Source organism: Salmo salar, chromosome 19, assembly GCF_965601325.2.
Source record: "Salmo salar chromosome 19, fSalSal1, whole genome shotgun sequence".
NCBI classification, from domain to species: Eukaryota; Metazoa; Chordata; class Actinopteri; order Salmoniformes; family Salmonidae; genus Salmo; species Salmo salar.
The window spans coordinates 48,717,432-48,723,964 of record NC_138309.1 but is presented as its reverse complement, the minus strand read 5'-3'; positions in this window follow the sequence as shown (position 1 = coordinate 48,723,964).

Sequence of the window (6,533 nt, the reverse complement as noted above, 5' to 3'; positions counted from 1 at the left end):
GTGCCTCTCCTTGTTTGGGCGGCGTTCGGCGGTCAACGTCACCGGCTTTCTAGCCACTCGATCTACATTTCTTTTTCCATTTCTTTTGTCTGTATTGTACACACCTGGTTCCCATTTTGTTTTAATTATTTCCCTATTTAACCCTCTGGAGCCATCATGGTTTTGTGCGTGTTTATTGTTGTCAGTTGTCTCGTTTATGTGATTCTGGATTTTCGTTCTCCTTGTTGGAGGATTATTTTTGCGTAAAGTTACTATTATTACTAATCTCTGTCCTGCGCCTGACTCCGCCTTACCCACATCACCTAGACTCTGACAGAGAGGGAACAGCAGGCTACCTGGTTACACATTCACTTCAATTCACTCCTGATGCCTTTCTTCTCAAAGATCAATTATAGGATGAAAAACACACATTTCCTATAACTACATTCATAAACAGTCACCCATCACAACTTAGTCCATAAATATTCTCTAAAACAGTAGGGATTCACCCTAATATAAATGTAATTACACATAAAGTCACTCCCAACCTCATAACATGCTAGTTTAATAACCATGGAAAATAGAACACTCCAATTTAATTTACAGGATTCTCTCTAAACATAGATTCTCTCTAAACAGTACCTCACGTAACCTACGGATCAACGTTAGGGACACCCCGGCTCTCTTCAAACACAAAGATATGAATTTCAAAACCACAAACACTTACTCTGTCAACACAAAGACTTGAACTTCTATTACTGAAGTTCTCACACAATCATCCAAATTCTTCAGAATTCAAAGTCTCTTTGGGATGAAAATTAACCAGGCCTATTGAGTCAGCCATGACTGAAGTGAATATTAACATGAGTAATGAACACCAACAGGTAATACCGAAGCCACGTTCATACAGTATAGCATTGTTGAACTTAAAAAAGTCAGGCTTCCTCACTGGTCCATAGGATAAAACTACAGCAGTAGGTTATGTGAGATATTATATTATGGTACCACAACAGTATCAAGATGCATTCAATACGCATTCAGGTAAAACATGGAAGGTCATGATGAAACGACATCAGGGTGGGAGAGAGAGGGGAGGGGTACACATTCCTCCATTACACCTGTGATGGGGTTGCTTACCTACTGGTGTTGTGAAACAGAATGGATTGAGGAAATAATGTATAGCCCTATGTATAAAGTCTGTATATAATTAACATAATATGGTGGCCAAGAAACACGGTCATTGACTTTGTTATAAATCAGACGATTATTTCCTGTATGTGTGTGTACGGGTGTGTATGTGTGTGTACGGGTGTGTGTGTGTACACGTGCGTGTGTATCTTACCCTTCACTGTTATCTCTTGCTAGTGTTCCTGGTGATCATCAGAGCAGCCCAGAACTGAGTGAAGGACAGTTGTGTCTGCAGATGAACCCTCTGATGTTCCACTGGATAGTGGCAGCTGCCCAGGTATGTAAAATGACTGTTGCTTCTACATTGATAAAGTTTGATCATAAAGTTACTGGTCCCCTCCCCCATGACAAACACTGATTCATTATTAAGGGACAAGGTGACATCACCTTAACTCTAATTTTAATACACCAATGGTAACATGGCGTGTTTGCAGAGAGGTGTGGTTTATATCTGTAACGGCTATCTTCGTGAAGAGAGGACCAAGGCGCAGCGGGTTGCATGTTCATCATTATTATTAATTAAATAAATGTGATCACGGAAAAAACAATAAACAAAGAGAACGACAGACGACAGTTTCACAGGCTACGACAACTAGCAGTGCGAAATACAACTACCCACAAAATACAAACAAAACCCATACCTATATATAGGACTCTCAATCAAAGGCAACTACAAACACCTGCCTCCAATTGAGAGTCCAACACCCAATCCTAAACATAGAAAAACTAAACTAGACAGAACGTAGAAAATACAACCTAGAACACAAAACCCAGAACATACATAAATAAAACACCCCTCTACAATACACATAACCCACAATACACATAAACCACTTAAACAAATTCCCTCTGCCACGTCCTGACCAAACTACAATACAAATAATACCTAAACTGGTCAGGACGTGACAATATCGCTAGATAGCTACTCTACTGGTGCCAAAATTTGACTGCAGGGTGTCAGTAAATATAAATAAAAGTTTACGCTATTTATCTATGGCAAAGGTACTGTGAGGGAAATTTTCTGTTAAACCCTACTAATGCTTGTGTACTAAAATATCCTTCTTTGGGCTTGAGTTTCTTTAACTAACTCATATAAGCTAAGTAACAAAGATAATTAAGATGTCTTATCTGCAGAACATTTACATACATTTACATTTACATCCCAATTTGTAAGTCGCTCTGGATAAGAGCGTCTGCTAAATGACTTAAATGTAAATGTTATCTGCAGAAAATGCTTATATGATTGAACTGTTGAAACTCTTGTTATTAGAAGACTCCTTTCGGACTCTGGTGTTGGCAGCTGCACTTCCGCCCTCATATGGGCCTCAGTCATCTTGGGTCCAGAGGGGAGAAGTCAGTCTTATCTATCACATGTCCCTGTTGCTATGCAGAATATCAGCAAGGAGTATGGCAAAGGAGGTCAGAAGGAATCATTGTTTCCATATGTGAACTGTGTGTCTTTATTGATAACCATGTGAAGGGATGACGTGAGTAATGGGGAACCAATCACTTGTCTCCACAGTGTCTGTGCGTCAGTCACCTCCTCCTAGGGGGAGATTGTTCTCTCCCCTAGTTCAAGGTGGAAACTAAGTAACAACAAATGTCCTAACTTCTTAGTACTGAACAAAACAAGTTATTTGTATTTTGGGCCAAGGTCTGGCACAGGATGTGTGGGGTTAGTGTTTGGAACCATTGTACGTCATAACTGAAGTTGCACCTGAGATAGTATAAAACCCAGAAGCTAACTCCACTCAGGGGGCTCTCACTCCACCACCTGCGGGGGAGGGGCGACCAGCCTCCTTGTTATAACCAGCCTCCTCATAAGTCTTTTAATAAAAGTAATACCTTGATTGATTGTTCATTTTGCCTCTCATTATTGATTAAGGGTAGAATTTCCACCACATTCTTGGCGAGCTTGCCAGGAGGTGTAACTCCACCCGCTGACCGTTCCTGAGGACCTGGGTAAAACTGTGCACAGGGGGCTCCAAATTGAGACCACAGGGAAGTCGCACTCCTGAGGAGGAGCAGATTAAGATCTGCCTAAGGATCCAACAGGAAGACTGGGCGGGTGGATACCACCTCCGAACATAGTATCAAAAAAATAATTTGAATCCCCTGTTGAGGGTACACTCGGAGCGAGGTCTTCCTTAGGAGGGCCACAGTTGACGTAACTGGAAAGACTGAGTTGAATTGATGAGAGTGTTTAAGTGAGGTATCCTTGGACATAATTGTTAATTAGCCAGTTGCAGGAAACCAAGATTCCAGCTCCGTGGTACTGATTTGATCACAGTAGGATGTGGTGTGGTGGTGTGGAGTGAAGGACCAGAGCGCGAGTGCACTCGGCTTGGCGAAGCTCATTGAACGAGGGAACAGAGTACAGATGACAGAGTGCTAAACATTTGGCTTGGTGAAGTTCAATGTATTATGTGGAGCAAGGGACCAGTGTACAAATGACAGAGTGCTAAACATTTGGCTCGGTGAAGCTCAATTTATGAATGTAATGAATAAAATGTTTTGTTGTAAATAAGGTAAACATGCATGCCCTGGGTTACTATTGGTAGATGTCGTGAGAATTTAGATCTTTATGAAACTTCACCTGAAGTAGAGTTTAGGGAATACAAGGTACAATTGGATTTTTGGGACTGTGTTACATAATTAGATAGGAAACAATTTTGCATATTTGGGTAAACATAAAAGGAGTTGTATCACAGTTGTTGCAATAGGTAACATTCCCGTGTGGAGACAACATCCCATTCTGGGGCTATTGATTAGGCAATGCTCTGAGGGTAATATTGGAAACCCTTTACAAGTGACCAAGATTTTGAAATCTAAAAACAGCGCTAACCGGTTTTCCTCGTCTGCCTCATTCCCCTGTGTGTTCGTGTTCCTGTGTGTGTGTGTGTGAATGTGATATGAGAGTAGAAATAAGTGTTCATCTGAAGTTTGGATAAATAACATACAGAAATTATCATAATAATATATTGAAATGTGTGATTTAAATGTGTTTAATACGTTTCGATATATAGCGTTATCTTGGGGTTCCGTCCATCACTGCCCATCATAGAATATCACGGGGTAAGGGCAAGTCTATAATTCTGGAAGTCTAGAGTTTATGGATTCTGCTGGGAGTGTTTGCAGAGCTGCCGTGTAGCAACCGGGAGTCGTTGGAAATGCACATGGAGTGGTTCATTAATGTGAGTACCTAGGATTCTAACGTTATGTATGGATTCTGTGAAAATGCGACAAATTGTATGTGTGTATAATCGATTACTAGAGATTTGATGAAGTAATGATGGAACTAAATGATGAATAATATACTAACTTGCGCACCCAGACATAGACGTATGTCTGGTGGGAAAATAGTTAATACGAGTTTTTTCTGACTTGGTCTCCTTCATGGATCATTTGATATAAGGTTGAAGCATTATATGACTGTCTAAATACTTATGGGATATTTTCCGTCCAGGTAATACATTTAGAGAAACTGCCCTTAATGCCTGAAAAAAATGTATTTTTTTCCAGTAAGAGATGAGTTGCTATATTTATTGAATAGATCCTTTTCCCATACAGGTACAGTGAATTAAGATGGAATCTCGACGTAATTTATACGTCATACAAAGCCAAATTAGGGTTAGCGTCAAACAAATTATCTTTGCGGAGCTACTGTGATGTAGTAAAGTAATTTAAATATGTTGCATGAGAAAAGATAATCTGCTTTTATTACAAGGCGCAAGATCTGGTTTTGAGTCAATGGATGTCAATTTAATTTGTTTGGCTGCTATGATAGATCCCTTTTGCGCATGTGGAAATCTCTGTGAAGAAACACTTGACTGGACTTTAAGGCTATTTTCTGGTAAATTGTGTCCGTATTATATGTCAGATGTTAAAATTAAAACTACAGACCGTTATAATTGGATGACCTTCGGGATTTGATTGTCATTTCAATAGCATTGGGTCTATGTTACTGACTGTTTCTGATTGTGATTTCAACTATTGTCATGTTTTTTTTCTTAGAAAGTTATAGCAGCCATTGATTTGTTTTAAGATATAAACTGGACGATTTTGCAGCTTGCTTAGTTCAATTTTGAACGACCCTTTAATCACCTGATAATATTAATGATATGGATATGAACTGAATCTATGCTTGTGTTACGAACCCATTTTGCCCTGCAGTCTAGGGGCGATGGAAACAAGACCCGTAACATATATCATGCAAATCATAACAGTGAAAAGGAACAGTGAGAACTAAAATAAATCCACAGACAACCTAAACCTACCTTCAAACACTTACGGTTTATTTGTTAAACACACGGTAATGGGGGGTGAGGGGGCTGAGCTGGACCCATGGAAAGAAATAATAAATATCCCAAAACCCCTAAGCTAGTATTACTTGCTTCAATAACCGCTAGCTAACTAACCAATAAAATACAGAGGGTGGTCCGCCCAGTTCTAACTAGGTTTCTTAGACAATGTTTTCCTACGGGTAATGTATGCCCATGGGCGACTTGTCTTGCTATCCCCTTTTCCTACCAACAAACAAACAGTCATACACCATAACAATACATAATAACGGACAAATGTGACATGTAGGTGCAAAAACAAAAGCGAGATCCCTCCAGAGACAACTGATTGGGATTATTTTAAACCAAGAGAAAGGGGATGTGATTGGGTAAGGGAAAAGGAGCAGGTGTGTCTTCTGATTGGCGACCGATGAGTGACACCTGTGACTAGGGCAGAAGGAAAGAAAACAAATACACACACAGGATACCTGTATCCCTAACAGCTTGTTAAAAAAAATGCAAGTGTTTGTTTTATTACCTGTAGCCTGATCAGAAGGGACAGTTACTAAATCTAATGAATTTTAATAAATAACTAAATATGGGTATTCATTATTGCATGATAACAAGGCTACAACAGCAATGGATTGATGTTGTGGACAGAAAGAGGCTCTATCATTGTGAACTATTGGCTCCCATCGAAATGTATTTTTTTCCCCTTATGAATTTGACGGATGTATTTTATTTAGCGCATTACCGTAGAGCTCCGCTATGCCCACGGTGCTGTCCATCTCTGTATGGCTCCAACAGCCAATCAAACAGCACAGGGCCTTGGCTATGGCGTGTGTTGGAGGAGAGAGAGAGATAGAGGATAGCTCACTATCACTCTGTGCTGTTCTTCACAGTATCATTAACTCCAAATATACAGTGGAGGATTTCACTCAGACACACGGCAGTGCATGGCTGGGTCAGTACCTGGACTCTATGTCTGCGCCCAGAGGGCTGGAATGTGCAGGGTTTTTCTTCAGCCCAGTATAAACCTGACTCTGCTAATTGAGGTAGTAGTATGTCTCTGCTCCCTGCAGCTCC